Here is a 17,394-nt window from a genome sequence, read left to right on the forward strand (position 1 = left end):
GAGCTGAGACTGTTAAGGTAGGCTTACATGGAGCAGAGCAGCCTCTCAGAGAATACACGTCAGACCATACCCACAGCTGGGATGGACTGTTCCAGAGGACTGGGTTGGGGTGGGGAGCTAAGAAGTTAAATTGCAAAGAGGGATAGAAGGGAGCTCTGAGACAGAATTCCCTATAATGGAGAAAGGAGACTGGAAAACAGAACCTGAGGGTCAGGAGGGCCTAGAATTCATGTGGCTGCCGGTTCTTGAGTCCATCTCAAGCCAGTTATTCTGGTGGCATGTTTGACCAGCCTTCATGTTTAGAATAACAACATTTGTACCCAAAGCCGGTTTTCTGTTAATATCTCACCTAAACTTCCTATTCCTCGCAGACCCTGGTGACTTAGTGAGGATATAATGCTGGCATATGGGAACTTTTGGGCATATTGGCCAAATCTTGGCTCTTACTTTGCTTTCAGTTGGTCCATGTGCTACTATTTTTCTTTTATAGCCTGAAGAAAAATTATCCCCTTCACTCTTTTCCCTGCTTTATATTCATTTATAAGGAAATACCTGATATTTTAAGAATAGATAGTTGTCGAAGAGCTATCAACATTCCTTAACTAACTATTGAGTATTTTTAGGGCTGTTTCATGGAGTATCAACACCCTTGGGCCATATATTCATATTACAACAGGGCGAAGACTTTCCTGATGGGGGGTGTTTAAGCGTGTGGACTGGTACATGGCTGCTTGGGTTTAAGTCTGGGCCCTGCCACACGCTGGCCATATGCTCTTCGATCATTGACTCTTTCCATGCTTAACTTCCTTTTTCTGTAAAATGAGGCTAATAATGAAGATTGAGTGAGTAAGTATTTGTAAAGTGCTTAGGACAGTACCTGGCAAATAGTAAGCTCTGTATTAGTATTTGATAAATAAAAATAAGCCCGTGACTCTCCTTTCCTTTCCTGTTTTTTCCTTTCCCTCTTCCTCTTGTTTCTCTGTCCTCCTCCCCACTCCCTGAGGTTCTACTGCACCCTCCTTATCTTTATTCTGACCCCCCACGTTGTTTTGGCAGATTTTCTTGAAGCGTTGTTGCCTTTGGAAAGGTTCATGTAGCCTAACAGGTGCGTGAGGCCACTCCCTCTCTATCCAGTACCTCCGTCCTTATCCTCCGATGAAAGTGCTTTATCCAGGCGATTAGGTAAAAATGGGTGGTCTCCGCTAGGGCAGTCAGGGTCACCATCAAGTCTATTCAGCTCCATGTTGATGCTCCCCCTGCACTCTGGAGCCCTCCATCAGTGAGGCGCAGTGCAGGTTCCTGAACCTGCAGAAGTACTTCTCCTCCCTTCTCGATGCCCCTCCCCTCCTCCACCTGAAAAGCTGTTAAATCCTGCATTTCCCCTTTAGTGGGGAGGGGAAGAGGGCTACATTTGGGCTGAGGCTTTGAGGCTGCATGATTTCCATAATCCTTAAACACAGATTTTTCTTCTCTGACACTGGGCCTCATTTACAGAATAATGAGATGTGGCAATGCATGATTTGATAAGCTGAAGAATAAATTAGCTGGAGAAAAATTTATGAAATCCAGTGCTTATAGAGAAGATGACTTATTTTTTACAGATAAACCATCAAAGGCTGATGTCCAGCGTGACTGTGGTCAAGATTTTCCACTTAGCTCATCACTAGCCTTTCCGTCTAGAAATCTTTTTTTCCTCCCTCTGGAAACTGTCTACATAGGCAAAAAGAGACAGATACTGTACCAGTTGTCAAGTGGCTGTTCTTAGTGTGGACAGTCAGACTGAATTAGTATAGTTCTGTGGTGCCACTTCCTGTTTGGTGCATCTCATAGGATTTGGTTCAATGGTGCTAATGTTCTTCCCTCCCATTTTGTCTTGGCAAAGCTCTCAAGTCATGGAAGTTGAGGAGGGAAGAAGAGGAATGGAAATGTCAGTTGTTGACTAGTTTAGTTTGTTGGTTTGTCCATTCATTCATTCAACATATCTTTCCTCGCTGCTGCCCCTTACCAGGCACTGTGCTCAGCCCTGGAAATACAGGGAAGTTGCAATCCTTGTCCACAGGGAGCTCTCAGCTCTGTGAGTCTGTGCATGGAATAGGGCTGAGCAGTAACACCCACCAGTTACGGAGTAAGCCTTCCATGCATGAATGAACACCAAATGCTCTCCCATCAGTGTGCATTCTCCTGGGTCCCTCCCTCTCGTGAGACCTACTGTTGAGAGCCCCACATCCTTGGCACAGCTAGTTGCTTTGTCTACACTGATAACCTAACCTTCAGACTCTTCTTCTCTGTGCAGGCAGTTAGCGGAGTGGTTGCACGCACAGGCTCTGAGGCTGGACCACCCTGGTTCAAATCCCAGATACGACATTTTCTAGCTGTGTGACCCTGGGCAAGCCACTTCACCGCTCCTACCTTCGTGATCTGTGAGAGAGGAAAACGCGTTGGGCGCTCAGTACATGGCCTGGTACTTGCGATTTAAGGTGGGCATCGGTGTTACTGCTGCTGCTGTTCCTACTACCACTTCGGCTCCCCTCCAGGGCTCAAAATAGTTCTCTTTGCTCTTCCCTTTGCTGAGTTTATCCATCAGCAGAGTGTTGAGTGACCATGTGCTTTTAGAGTGAAACATTCCTGAAGAACTAGTATGCTTAATTACAGTAAAAAAGAAAGCAGAAGTTGCCATTGTTTTATTAAGTTTTAAATCAATGGAGCATTCTAGTGTGGAACCAACATTGCCACCATGCTCACTGAACCTATTTATTTAGCCATGCAGCTCCTGAGCGGCCACTACCAGAGTATAATCCATGATAGTTCTGGGTAAATGGTGGTGGAGAATGAGAAGGAAAAGGTGTGGGGCTTGGAGCTTTGGGTGGGTAGCCCCACAATTCATACCTCTTTCAAGGAACCTCTAAGCATGGGCACTAGACAAAGTAAAATGTTTTAAAATCACAGCTTGAGTGTTTTTTACTATTAATAATTGAGGACCTAGTATATGAAGGAACTTTGGTTATGTTATCTGTAATCTTCACAATAACCCTCCCCCAAATGGATGTATTATCTACATCCTCATATACAAATGAGGATGTATTATCAACCCCATCTTGCAGTTGAGGAAACTGAGGCTGGGTCAATTTAAGTCCCACAGCTAGAGAGTGGTGTAGTCAGGGTTCCAGCTCAGGTCTGTCTGATTCCAAAGCCTGAGGTCTTTTCATGTGTAAGCTCCCTCTGAAATTCTCTTGATTTGGTTGGCTTGGACTCTAGCCCTTCCCGGTCTTAGTTCTTTGACATAAATAAAACAGTAAAAGCAAACACTTATTGAGCACTCATAGGGATCAGGCCCTGTGCTGAGCACATTATGAACATTGTCTCATTTAATCCATTATGCCCATTACAGAGCTGATGGCACTGTGGCTGTCAGATCCAAAGTGGACGTTTCTTAACCACTTCCTTATACCGCCTCTCTCAACTGACATTTCCTGCGTCTTTTCTGGGTCAGGTCTCTGGCATATTCTGTCTGCCAAGCAGGAGGGCCTGTCTGTGAGCCTACAGATTTCACATGTGCTGCAGAGATGCTCATACCCCCAGCCAGAGTTTTGGGTGTCTCCTTTCACCCTGTGGCAGTGGGCTGTGTCCTCTTGGGGAGGACAGTTGATCTCTGACTTCCTTCTCCAGAGCAGTAGATGTTTTATGATAATCCCACATCCACTCCATTTGCACTGTTTGGGTTGGATGGGAGGATGGAGGGTTAGGGTTAGATGGAGGGGATTTTGGTTGGGGAGAAAGGAAGCAAGTGAAAGGGAGGGACAGGAAGGAAACAGAAGAACAGAGCAAAGGAAGGGAGAGTAAGAGATAGAGTTTAAAACCTGACTTCCAGCTGCTGTTCCAGCTTCTCATTTCCTCCCCATCCCTAGTCTCTGGCCAAACTCCAGCAAAGCTCTTCTCAGAGCCTTCCCAAGCTTGACCATCTCTGAGCCTCTGGTCAAGGTATTGCTGCAACCTGGAGTGCTTTCCTTCTCATCCCCCCATAGCCAAGTTTTGTCCAGCTCAATAACTGTCTCTTCCGTGAAAGTTTCCCCTGCCCATTCAGGTGAGAATCCTTCTTTCTCTCCTCTCAAGTCATTTGTAGTCCCTCTCGTTAATCATAGTTATGATGCCTGTATAACCCTCTGCTGGAGAGAAAACCCCTCTGGAGGGCTCTTATGGTCCTTAGGGTGGCGCTCAGCGCATGGGTACTCAGGCAGTGTCGTCTGAACGAGTGAATGGTGCAGCAAGAAGTTCTCCAAGTTCAGACTGCAAACCTGGTGCCATCTAGAGGACCAGAGTGGCCTTCCAAACATGGTCCCTGTGGTGTGGCAGAGTCCAGCACTTGTGGCCATGTCACCACATCTGGAAGACGCACATGGGTACAAGAGGTTGAAAGTTTGCTTGCTCTCCAGGAGACGTGATGAGCAGATAGATGACTGAATTCATGTCTCCACTGAAGTTATTGTCACTGCAGAAGTGCCAGGAGATTGGAAAATGATGACAACAGCAGCAACAACAACAACTTCTTCATTTCCAGAGGTAGCTGAGCTAGGAATTCAAAGGTCTTACCAGGAAAAAAAATCATACCATCATCTGCAGGAGGTGCCCAAGAGGGGAGCCAGGGAGGCAGGCAGGGATTGGAGCTCAGCTCTTGGGGAGTTCTGCTGCTGTGTTTCACGTGCCTCGCCTCCTCACACTGCCTCCCTCTCCTCACCTGTTCTGCAGCGCTGTCTTCAGAATCCCCCATTTGCTAACTGAGTGTGTTTTAAACACTCCCCTCTTTGCTGGGAGATTCCATTTGGATGCCTGCACAGATGGCTCTCGCTCGGTTCCAGCTTCCCCTACCTTCTCTTCCACTTGTGCATCTGCTAGCCCAGCCAACCCTGGCGTGTTCTTGGTTATTTACATAGCGGAGGGTCCTGCCAGGTAGCTGCTGATTGAGCCATTCTGGAAGTCAACAGGGCAGCAAGAGGAGATGGGCACTTCTGAAGACTCTTCGCGCCCACAGAGACAGAGATTTGATATCGTCTTTTCACTTGAGTAGTTTGCTTGTTGTTCCCAAAGATAACTCTCTGTCCTGTTTCCCAGGGACAGCAGGACGTGAAAAATTTCTCAACCTCAAATTAATCAAACCTTGAATTTTCCAGATCAATAGGGATTACTTACACAAATGCCCCAAATTGCTAGGTTCTGAGGACTGTATCTGTGATTCAGCAGCGTCTCTTTTGCCAGGGAAAGAATGATTTTCTCATGAAGCAGCCTTTGCTTCAGTCTTTGGGGTGCAGTGACCCAAACAAATGGTTCTGGGCTTCTCCCGGAGCTATGAGCGACCCACTTCCTGAGTGCAGACACAGTGGCAGCGGGCCTTGGCTGGCCCTCCTGGAGGCGAATGCTGACTGTGTGATTTTCCAGGGCTCCCGGGAGTCCTCCCACAGCACTGAGCCCCGAGGGTGCTGATGAAGTGACTTGCTTTCCAGTCTGGCTATGTTGTCATGGCCAGAGTCACACTGTGTGTAGACGCAGAGTGAGCTTCCAGCTGGCTCCAGATGACTGCCTCTGCTCTTTCACAGTGTCACAAAGAGGCCACTCTCCATACCTGGGCAGTGACTGTCTCCACCCCACTTAGGGCTGTGCCCTAGCCTGAACTAAAGGAGAAATGGAAGCAGCTTCTAGCAAACCTTCTTGGATTATCTTTAACTACTCACGTTCCTGATCCCTCCCCTCCACCCAAACTGCTCTACATACTGTTCCTAAACATGGCCTGTGTAGCAGCCCTCATGCCTGTTTCAAGGAAGGTCCATCTTGCTTCTCTCTGGTTCAGTTCCTAATCAACCTTCACCATCCAAGTTTCTCTTTACTTTCAAGTCCTACCAAGTCCTTCAGCCCCCTGAGATACCTTGGACTCTTCTGGGTCTTGTTGTACAGCCAACTCACTTGACAGTCCTGGTCATGGGTCAAGCTGTGAATAGCTGTATTATTGTGTTTACATCTGATCTCTTCTGCTATTTTTAAGCTCTTTGAGGGAACCAACTGTTTTTGTATCCCCAGGAGTGTGCAGCCTTATGTTTTGCACATAGTAGGTACTCAGTAAACATATTTTGAGTGATAAATTGTACTCTTCCGAAGCCTCGAAGATCTGCTCCATCATTTTCTCTGTGACTCATATTCCCACAATGATTTCTAAATATAACACATCCTCTCTTACTCTCAGGGTCTGATGAACATTTGACTGTCTTCACATCTTTAGTAGAGGGCAGACAGGGAGAGATGATGAAAACTAAACCAGGCTCTTGTCTTCTTGTGCAGGAGAAGATTGAAATGGGAGGCTGAAATAGGGTTTGAGGATTCTCTTTTGGATTGAATGAGGGTTGTTTAATTTCTATGTATGGCATTACCAAACTGACATCTATCCGGAAAATATTTATATAATAAAAATAGTAATAACTATTATCATTATAAAGAGTAGCTAATGTTTATTGATTATCAATTCTGTGTCAGGCTCTTTGCTTAACAATCGCTGTTATTTAACTCTCATGTCAATTCCTTGAGATAGATATTGTTATATCCCTATTTTAAATATGGGAGCATGAGACACAGAGAAATTAAGTAACTTGCCTATAAACACGCAGGTGATATAACAGGGTATGGACTTGAAGCCAAAGACAATGTTTTGAACTATTATCCTGTATTTCCACAAGGTAGATTTTAAATCAGGCAGACACACCAAAGCATGAGGAACCACAGTGATTTCTCCAAGCTTACAGAGGCCAGGGGACCTCCTGGTTCAGGTTGTTGTTAGAACTCTCATCTCTCTGTGCTTCTGCCTGTGGTCCAGCCAAGGCCCAGTAGAGATAAAAATCAGGAATACGCAAGGGGAAAGGCTTGAAGCCAGTTTCCTCGACAACCTCATGTTCCTAAAAGGAGCGAGTCATCATGCTAAAGATGAAATCCTGGGCTCTCCTGCATACAGACAAGAGTGGCAACAACTGATTCAGCCGTGGCTCAACTGCCTGGTCAGCACTTTGCTAGGAACCAGGTTAATGTGGAGGTCACCTAAGCCCTGATTTACTGCCTTGAAACATACAAACTCCGGCCAAAAACCCGCTTTGCTAAAGGAGCTTTTTAGGATCTCCGGCCTCTTGCCAAATCCCACCTGATGCTGCCATGTTACTAGGAAGAGCTGTAGTTTCAGATAATTCTTTGAGCCTGAGATCTTGATTATATTCCCAAGTTGGATCCGTAACTCTTGTCCCTTAGGTGCAAGGTCGTAGAGCATGCACAGGGTCTGGAGTCAGCCCACCTGGCTGCAGGTCTTGGCTTTACCACTGACTATTAAGGGACAGGTAGCTTAAGTTTTCAGGCCTCAGTTTCTCCATTTATAAAATGACCATAAGCATGACCAACTCAAAGGAGGTTTCTAGGGTTCAGAAAATGCACTTCCAGTTTTTGGTTTATGGTTCAGTTTTCAAGTGCCACAATACTGTTTTGTTGTTGTTGTCAATATAATATTTTATTTCTGTAATAAAAGTCAGGAATGTAAATCATTTTTATCTTAAGCCCTGTCCAAAGTTATGTCACGCATTAAAATTTTTAGTCATTCAAAAGTATGTCACTTACAGAGTATTCATCTATATATTTTTTATGATTCTTAAGTAGAGAAAGAAATTTGATTATCAATAACAGCAAAGTTTTCTTGCAAGAATAATTCTAACTCAAGTTCAAAGACTTCATCAACTAGGAGAACATACATCCAAAGGTATTGATATTGATACAGGAAATCAACATTTATATACTTAATTAAACAAAAGAAGACAAAGACCAGAAATGCTTTCTTGAAGTATAAAACACAGCTTCCAGCCAATAAAAAATTGTAGTCCTAGGTTGATGGAGCTAGTGCTAAGTGGTAGGGTGAAGTAGTCATACATTTTTCCAAAAGATTTTCTCCAATTATGGAATGAAATATTAGATCAGTTGCAGATGAAAGAATCAGAGGGAAGTGTCTTGAGTTTACCTATAACTTTCTATTATGATTCCCAAATTTCTAGGTTTCTCTTGCAGAGTAATGTGCATATAACTCAGCAATGATTTATTTCATACACTTTACTTTTTAAAATCACACTTTACATTTTACTTATGTAATTATTTAAAAATAACACTTAAAATTAATTTCTCTCCTACAAATATATTGTTGATGTATGTGTAACATGTATTTTGCCCATGTTTTCGTTTTACTTGATGCTTTTATTTCTATATAGTTTTAAATTTGAAACATGCTTAGGATTTTGTGTCACTTTTTTAAATTTAAAATTTTGAATTCTCAACACTTAAAGAATGTTAGTATTACCAGTATTTTGATGATAATGAGAAATGCTGAAGTAATGGCATAACCATTGGTTCGAGAATTAGAAATAGCATGTTTGTGACCCAGATGTTCCACATATTGGCAGCTGGTGAGCATAAACCTAGCCCCATTGGTAGGCATGCTTGCATCCATCCACCAGACAGATAGTAAGTGCCAGTTGATACTGTGCACCAAGCATTTTCAGACACAGAGGACACAGCAGTGAGCAAGATGGTCAAGGCCTCTACCTTTGGGAAGCTTGTTAATTCCCAGATCTTGATGGTTCGTAGCCCTTTCAAGCTAGATGGCAGGGATTTTTTAAATGATTGCCTCTTCCTATATGTTTCTGCTCGATTCCAGTATCCTATACAAGTCACTTTACCCGTCACTAAATGTTTTCTGAAATGTTGCTCGGTGACTGGTCCAGTGCACAGGCACAGCTGTTCCTGGGCCTCTGTAGCCCTGCTCTGGCCGTCAGCTCTCTGATCTCCTGTTCTGTTGGCCTTGGAGCCTCCTGGCTGGTCCGCGCCTCTGAAGAGTGTGTCTATCCTTCTGCTCTCTGCTCTCAGGGCCTGACTTCCTCCTGCAGTTCTGCCTCTGGGCTGGTGGGCTCCCACCTGGTGGTGGGTGCTGAATTCCTCAGGACTTTGAATGTCTCCTTGGCAGATGGGACATCTGCTTCCTTGGCAGAGATGACCACTTGCTCTCCATCATGCCTGTCTGCAGATCTCCATCTGTTTACCCTAGAAATGGCTGTCTCCTCTCACTCTCATCTTTTCTAGAGGGCAGGACCCCAACAGAGTCTCTGGAAGTGATGCCTAAGGTGAAGTAATACCTTCCATTGTCCCGCAGTTTCTCCTTCTCAGGGTTCATGCCTGCCTGATTCTGCTTCTGAGATCCTAAGTGGAGGATCACTTGTCATATTTCATTTTACTTCCATTTGGCTATATGAGTTAGTCTCCTGAAAGCTGGATGGAGAGAGGTGTTAATCCTGAGCCAGTACTCTTAGCTCCCTACACACAGCTCATCTTGGCTTGTGGAGAGGCCAGGGATGATCTGAGGACCACCGTCTGCTGAGCCCAGAACCCCTGCTTATCCCTCACACTCAGGTCTTGGCCAGACTTCTCCTCTCTTCTAGGAATTTTTCTCTCAGACCTTCCTTAAAGAGTAACCTTATTTCCTGCTCTTCCACCTTCTGGCACCGACCTGACCAACAAAGTTAAGTCCCGTGTAGACAGTGTTCACGTGCTCTTCCATGTGGCTCTGGGCCCTGTGCAGACAATAGGGTGTGTCTGTTATGAGCACCCGTCTCCAACAACCACCGTAATTGTTCCCATCTAGAGCACACAGAGAACTTTTAAAGGTTGTCTCCTAATCCCATATGTCATACTGCTTCTTTCTGTCCTCTGATACTTTAAAGGACATTGGTACATAGAAAAAAAGCCGGGCACATACCTTAGCTAGATAATTAGTAAATGTTGGTTTCTTTTCTCTTGGTGCCTGCTGTCACCCAAGGCTTCCAGCCTGAACATCCTCATCCTTCTCTCGGGAATGTGGAAATCCATCACACCCCAAACGCTGGGAAACATGCAGCGTTTATTTCTGGTGAAGGCACATTCTGGTCAGGCAGGTGACCGCTGGCTCTGTGTTCTTAGATGTCAAATGAGGGGTATGAATATTCAGCAACCAATGCAAAGGTCCCCTTGACAATGTGTTTGGTATTTGAAGAGACAGTCGTCTCCTTTGTCATTCAGGGGCTAGTGATATATATATATATATATAGAAAATTTCTTGATAGGTTGAGTTAATTTTGGTCATACTTTGAATGCTGGTTTTTATCAACCTCTGGCAAATAAAATCTCTCTTTAAGCATGTTCATATTCTTTAGAAGTGGAAACTGAGTCTCATAAGTTATCATGATATATTTAAGGTTACATCTATGTATACATAAATTTATGTTCATCCATCCATCCATCCATCCATCCATCCAGAAAACACCTACTGAGCCAGATAGCAGGAACACAAAGTTTGCAAATAATGTCTCTCAGTATTGCTCTCATGACCCTCAAAGTCTACTTAGGGAAACAGACAGGTAAGCAGGCAAATTCAGTGTAGCTCAATCAGTGCCATAACAGGGGTTAGCCATGCATGCCATGGTATAGCAGAGAAGAGGCACCCAGCCCAAGAGAGGATATGGAGGGATAGTGAGAAAAGGCTTCCTGGAGGAAAGATTCTCGAGGCCAGGCCACTGAGAGAGTCAGGAAGGGCATGTGGAAGAGAAGCAGTTGCAAAGAGTTTGGGCTCGGGAATTACATAGATCTTGATTTAAATCTCACCTCTGCCTCTGAGCTGAATCTGTTTCATCTGTAAATGGGGGTGGCAGTACTGATGGTTTACACGGAATGAATGCATTCAGAACACTTCACATGGTGAAGGGGATAGATGAAGCACTTAATAAATGATCGTTGTTGTTATTATTAGTGGTGCCTTGGAGCCCGGTGTGTCAGGAGCGGTGTAGGTATCTCAAGGTGAATGGCCGTTGGGGGATGATGGGAAATGGGTACCCCTGAAGGGCTCTCGCCTCATATGCTAAGATGGAAACTAAATATGACCTGGAAAAGCAGGTACCTGGGGAGCTAGAGAGAGTTGTAATAGACTGTCCTTTTTAGATATACGGGCCAGATGCCCACAGCGTAGATTGTATGTGCACACACATTTGCCCCCACTTACACCCCTGCTGTCCTCTTATTTACCAAAGAGCAAAACAACGTCATTTAAATTACATCCTCAGACAGCCTCAAAAGGCTCCAGGGCCACCTGATTCATGGAAGCTGCCTAGTAGACAATGATAATTTATTGCAGTGTCCAGGATTCATTTTGCAACCTCTTTAAATGTTAATGATCAATAATGGGGAAAGTTCCTGGGCCAGTTGTGGGTTTAATTTAATTTACAAAGCCATCTGGAGCTGTGCAGAATAAATTTTACATTTTTTCCATACCAAATTTGGATAGCTTCTAGTCACTGTAATGTCAAATGTATAGCAAAGGCACTACCCTAAGGTCTGAGAATCTAAAATGGAGGCCAGGTGACCTGGGTAAAAGGACAGGAAGGGACAGAGTGGTAAGCAGAGAGAAGAACTCTGTTTGGTCACGGTGGTCAAGGAAGGCTTTGGTGTGTTTCAGGAAGAATGAGGCTGCCAGTGGGCTGGATCAAAGTGAACAAAGAGGAGAGTGGCAGGATGTGAAGTAGGCAAGAACTAGATTATCAAAAGTCTGATAGACATGGGAAGAAATGTGATGTTTGTCTAAGCATAGTGGGCACTATTGGTCTGGCCTCTTGTCCAGCTGAAGGAGGCTCAGTTCTTAGCAGAAGTCCATCCTTCCTAGCCAGATAATGTCTCTTCCTTGTTCTTGGGGAGATGGGGGAGGGGAGGTTACAGAATCCACCATCATTCTTGCACCCGCATCCTCCGGTCACTGAGTGTTGGACAAGCCCTCTCTCCTCGGTCCTCACCTCTTCTCTGCCTTGATGCTCATCCTCTGCTCCTCTCCCGTCTCTGAGGAAGAAGCCTCTCTCCTAATCACAGCTGTGCTCTCACCTGTGTTCCTGATCGTCCCTATGGCTCCCTGACCTTCTGAAGCCTGGCTCCTGAACCCTGCTGCAATGGATTTCTCAGAATTTCTTCTGATTGTCAGATCTGCGAGTCTGTTCTGTGTCTTCCTTCCCTCTGACAGCTCTGTAGTCCAGGTGCAGCCTACCGCCTGCTGAATCATAAATGCCTTCTCCCTTGACCCACCTCTGTATCACTGGGTGTCTATATAACCTGCCTGGGAGAATAGAGCCTGTCTTGTTTTCTTGGCTGAAGGCTCATCATGGGAGAATGAGTGGCGTTTTGCCTTCTGCCTCCAGAGGAGGTGGCCAGGAGGGCTCTAGTGAGCCAAGTGGTCCTAGCTCAGGAGGAAATTCACAGTTTCTGGGGGCTTCTGAAGACCATATGCTGGCCTTTTTTTCAGAGCAAGGCCCAGTGAAGGGGAAGGGCTAGAGGGGAGGAGGGTACCTGGTGGTGGAGAGATACTTCCTGAGACTAGGAGAGGGGAGTGGGCTTTGGGAGTTCTCTGTGGGGTGTAGGCATCAGATTCTACTTGAACTGTCTGCCCTGGAGGTAGAAGGACCCCCAATAGGGGTAATTTCAGAGTGCTAGTATTGACAGTGGCCAAGAGGCTTTTTAAATGGAAGTTCAGGAGAGGGTCCCGGCACCAGTCCGACCTAGAGATCTTGCTTCACTGGCAGCTCCATGAGGGCAGGGATTCTTGTCTGTTTTGTTTTTATTATTATATTCCCAGCACTTGCTATAGTATTTGGGATACAGTGCTCAAAGAACAAACTGTTGAATGAATAAGATGGAGCCACAGCTTGTGGACAGATGGAGGCGATCAGTGCGTCTTAGGGGTATCAAGTGTCCACAAAGAGAAAGGCGCAGGCTAAGAGCCCTCTTTGGGTATACAGGTGCGTCTTCAGGACTGTGATATGACACAGAGGAGGATGCCCTAGACTGGCTGAGGCAGGATTTCCTGGCAACCTGGGTGTAGCAGACGCTGGGTTAGATCTGACATGATTTAGAAAAATTTTAAAATGATAAGAGCCAACATTTATTGAGCATTTATGATGCACCAGACATTTTTTAAGTGATTAATTTAATCCTCACAATAATCCTATGACATAGATATGATGATTAACTTTTTTTTTTTTTCAAATGAGGAAACTGAGGCATAGACAGGCTAAGTGACTTGTCTAAGATCACACAGCCAGGATGTGAACCACACAGGAACTCTCACTCCAGAGTTTCTTCTATACCAAGTAGCAGTTAAGATGTGAGATTTCTTACCCCTGAGAGTCATGAAGCAAATTCATACTGGTTATACGTGCATCTTCACTAATTACATAACTTAATATTGTATATACATGTGTAATACTATATGTAAAATTTTAGTAATATAATAAAATAATTCTGACAGAACAGATTATGGTTAGAAATAGATAATTTGTTTTCTAGTAATAGACTATAACAACTTGGAGTGAGCTGTGCCTTGTCTGCCAACCAGGTAATATGTAGCCAGCTCCCTAACTACTAGTACCTGCTACAGATCAGAATAACTCCTGAAAGATAACATTTGTAATGTGCTACTAGTCCACATTTATGCGGTACTTACTATGTACTGGAACTTTATAAGGCGAGTATTATTACACCTACTTTAGAGATGAAGGAAAAGCAAGGTTAAGTGATTTGCCAGGGTGACCCCAGGCTGTCTCACTCCACAGCTCATGATTCTAACCACGGCGCCACACAGAATGTTTTCTTCCACATCATGTGGAAAGGTCTGTTTTTCAGTAGAAACATTCATTCTTTGATTATCTGGAAGGGAGCCAATTATTTCAGGAAGACGTCTTTAACAACCACGTAAAGAACCTTTAGGATATGTGTACACTATATGTGTTTATGAATATACAATTATAATAGAGCGCTGCATATACGTATATGTATATGTAATGTACATGTCTCCCCCCCTGTCGGTTTTCACTGGGCAGTGGTCTGTTATCAGCTAAGGATCTGTAACTAGTGCTAATGGATTTGGTTGTTGGAATTTTGTTTTTATAAATCCTCCCTAATGGGTCTTAATTTTACTAAATTCCAGCCTGATGGACACTGAAAGCAGCTTCCAAATTAGCAAACATTAAAACATTTCTTTTAATGTTTAAGAGTGCTCCCCACTCTTCCCCTTTAGGGATCCCTCTGGCAACCTCCTAGGCAGAGAGAGCCGGTCTTAGCCCTGTCGGTCTCAGCACAGTGTGGTAGTTAAGAACAGAGGCTTTGGGACCAGGCGTGTAAGTTGAAGTCCCTGACTGCTTCTTACCAGCTGCCTAATTTTCAGTGACTTACTCTCCCTCTCTGGGCCTTGGTTCCTTCATCATTTAAGTGGGGAAAACATGACTGAGGCTGCTATGAGTATGCAGCATGCCAATGACGAGTGGGAACAGGACTGGCACTCAGTGCGAGAGAGATACTCTACGTGCCTTCTTTCTGAGCATCTTCTCTCCTTGTCTTCTGGGTCCTGATTCTTTTTTCCCTGTCCTCTGCCCAGTCCTTCCCCCCATCCATGTGGGACCAGGGCTCTGAGGTACCCCATCCTACTGCAAAGTCCTCCAAGCTCCTAAATAGCCTCCAATTTCATCCCTCACCTAAATGAAATCTCTGTTAGGACAACTTAGAATCTGAGTAAAGCAATTTATCCTATGGTAGGCCAGACTTCCACAGAAGCTTCTAAGTTGAACTTGTGCCCTGGGTTACAAAGTCCTGTTTTTTACCTCCGAAAGAGCAGTTACACAGATTCCTTCCTTTCTTGGTCATAGCTACCACCTTACTTTATTTAGGCCCTCATCACCTCCCCCTGGATCCTCTAAAAGCATCTTAGGTAGTCCCCGTCTCGTATACACCATCACACCTTGCTACCTACAGTCCTGACATTCCATTGACTTGGCCACACATGTGTAAAAGTTTCTGTATTGCATAAGAGCCATATGCGTAAACATGGAAAAGATGAAGGGTCCAGTATGGAAATGCTAAAGGATATTGGTGGTGTGGTGTAGTGAGTGGCTGTGGGCAGGGAGAAGTCACATAGGAAATGCGCATCTGCCTAGTGACCAGGGGAATGAATTTAAAAATTTGCATAGGATAGTATTTTACATCTCTTAAATTAGAGGAAAAAATCCTAATAATACATCATGCTTGCAAAGTATTGATGAAACCAGTTTAGTTGTATAATACTGTTGACATTGAGAAATAGTATAGCCCTTTGGGAAAATAATTTTGCAGTGTGTTTCACAAATATTTATGTGCTTTGACCCGGTAGCCTCACTGTCAGAAATCCTGTTTTAGGAAATAACAGAAAAGAAGGAAAGAAAGTGACATGTATGGAGATGATAGTAAAATATTAATAATAAAAAGTGAATGTACAGCTAGTGGGAAGCAGCCGCATAGCACAGGGAGATCAGCTCAGTGCTTTGTGGTCACCTAGAGGGGTGGGATAGGGAGGGCGGGAGGGAGACGCAAGAGGGAGGAGATATGGGGATATATGTGTATGTATAGCTGATTCACTTTGTTATAAAGCAGAAACTAACACACCATTGTAAAGCAATTATACTCCAATAAAGATGTTAAAAAAAATTGAATGTTTACCAGTAGAGAAGATATAAACAATGGTACATTAATGTTATGCTGACATAAACATGATAATTATAGGAAACTGTTTACTTTCTAATGCTTGGTAAATCCAACCACAAAATTATTTACCCTATAAGTATGTATTATAAATACATGCCTACTATGGGAAAGAATGGGAAGAATGTTAAACAAATGAAAGCAACTGACATATGGGGCATAGGAATGTAGTCTATTCCTTTCCTTTTAAATATTTTTCTTATTGTTAAAATGCTGTTTGTACAGTAAGTAAAATTATCAAGGTAAACTGCAAAGACAACTCAAGGATTCCCTTTCTGTTACGGAATGAAGGTGGAACACTTCAGCATGGCTTCTTCACAGCCCATCAGAGCTGGCCCTGCTTCCCCAGCAGGTCGTATTTCCTTCAAGCCCAGTCTCCTAAACAACGCCCCCCAACCCCCCCGCTCATTTTTGTCCCTTTCACCCCAGCCTTTCTTCCCATGTGTCCTTACCCTAACCACCTCTGGTTCTCCAAACATTATCACAGCTTTGTGCTTTGCCCCACTGTTTTCTCCATCTGGAATCCCCTTTTCTTTGGAGCTCTGACCCACCTTTCAAGGTCTGACTCAGAAGTTACCTATTCTGCCTCCCTGAGGGTTTCCCACATCATTTTTTGTCTAAATTAATCTTTCCTTTCCTTGTTAGACAAAGGGCTGGAGTCAGAAGTGTGTAGCCCTTTAGGATGTAAGCTTCTGATGGCAGGGCCTAGGTCTTTTATTTTATTTATTTATTAAAAAATTTTTTTTATAACAGGTTCTTATTAGTTATCCGTTTTATACATATTAGTGTATATATGTCAGTCCGAATCTCCCAATTCATCACCCCCCCCCACCACTTTTCCCGCTTGGTGTCCATATGTTTGTTCTCTACATCTGGGTCTATTTCTGCCCTGCAAACTGGTTCATCTGTACCATTTTTCTAGTTTCCACATATATGCGTTAATATACGATATTTGTTTTTCTCTTTCTGAGTTACTTCACTCTGTATGACAGTCTCTAGATCCATCCACGTCTCTACAAATGACCCAATTTCGTTCCTTTTTATGGCTGAGTAATATTGCATTGTATATATGTACCATATCTTCTAGGGGCTAGGTCTTTTAATATCTACAGATTTAGCTGATAATAGGTGTCACATGATTATTCCCTCCTTCAAGCTTGCAAGTCTGCCTGTTCAGGAAGAGCTAACACCTATCAGAGGGGAAGCAAGCAAAGCAGTCAGATGATGATATATCCAATGGTTTTATTATGGATAATACATATAAAAAGATTAATTGATTTGTAATTTCTTCAGGATGCAACTTGCTGGCCAAATTGCTACTGATTTTATTAATCAAACAATGGTATTTTGTATTTAAATGACCCTTCTTTTTATTTTTAAATAAAATAAGGCTATTAGTCATGATCTGAGTTTCCATGGACTCTGTGCCAGTAGTTGTAGGACTTTAAGAATGAGACAAACAATGCCTAATGTCTAGTAGCTCATCATGGACTCATTTCCTATTTATCTCATTTTGTTTCTCAAGAGAACCCTGAGTTTCCTCAACAGCTTTTAGGAATGCATCTCACCTTGAACGTGGGATTTTGTTGTATTTGAGAAAAATGAAAACTGGAGGAAAACTCAGGTATGGTGCATTCATTCACTCAGTCATTCATTTATTCAGTAAATTTTTTTTTTTTTTTTTGGCAGTGCGTGGGCCTCTCACTGTTGTGGCCTCTCCCGTTGCGGAGCACAGGCTCCGGACGCGCAGGCTCAGCG

General features: G+C 43.8%; 1 protein-coding gene across 1 annotated transcript in view; it reads right to left on the bottom strand.

Annotated features, from left to right (window-relative positions):
- The window catches only part of TRPC7 (transient receptor potential cation channel subfamily C member 7), a 145,016-nt gene that overhangs the window by 62,144 nt on the left and 65,478 nt on the right, over positions 1 to 17,394 (bottom strand). The gene's annotated exons all lie outside the window — the stretch shown is intronic.

The sequence above is a fragment of the Physeter macrocephalus genome, chromosome 8, assembly GCF_002837175.3.
Source record: "Physeter macrocephalus isolate SW-GA chromosome 8, ASM283717v5, whole genome shotgun sequence".
NCBI classification, from domain to species: domain Eukaryota; kingdom Metazoa; phylum Chordata; class Mammalia; order Artiodactyla; family Physeteridae; genus Physeter; species Physeter macrocephalus.